The sequence below is a fragment of the Bison bison genome, unplaced genomic scaffold (genome assembly GCF_000754665.1).
Source record: "Bison bison bison isolate TAMUID 2011002044 unplaced genomic scaffold, Bison_UMD1.0 scf7180017864105, whole genome shotgun sequence".
Taxonomy (NCBI): Eukaryota; Metazoa; Chordata; class Mammalia; order Artiodactyla; family Bovidae; genus Bison; species Bison bison.
The window spans coordinates 363,400-363,629 of NW_011494677.1; the positions used below are offsets into that span (position 1 = coordinate 363,400).

The window sequence follows — 230 nt, forward strand, 5'->3', positions numbered from 1 at the left end:
AGGGCCGGGGCTCGGGCAGGGTGCGCGCGTTACATCCGGCTGGAAGCGCCTCTAGGGCCCGCCGGGCCGTCGCTCTCGGGGGGACGGAGGGGACGGGGGGTGGTCTCTGTCGCCGCCAAACTCTCGGGGGCCTCTGGCTCCTCCTGCTCTTCTCCCCGCGAGCCCTCACTCCCTCCTTCTCTCTCGTCTCTCGGCTCTTTTTTCCGGGTTAATTACGTTTCGCATTAAAG

General features: G+C 67.0%; 1 protein-coding gene across 1 annotated transcript in view; it reads right to left on the reverse strand.

Moving 5' to 3' along the window:
- The window catches only part of PLEKHA2 (pleckstrin homology domain containing, family A (phosphoinositide binding specific) member 2), an 82,221-nt gene that overhangs the window by 64,570 nt on the left and 17,421 nt on the right, over positions 1-230 (reverse strand). The window lies entirely within an intron of this gene.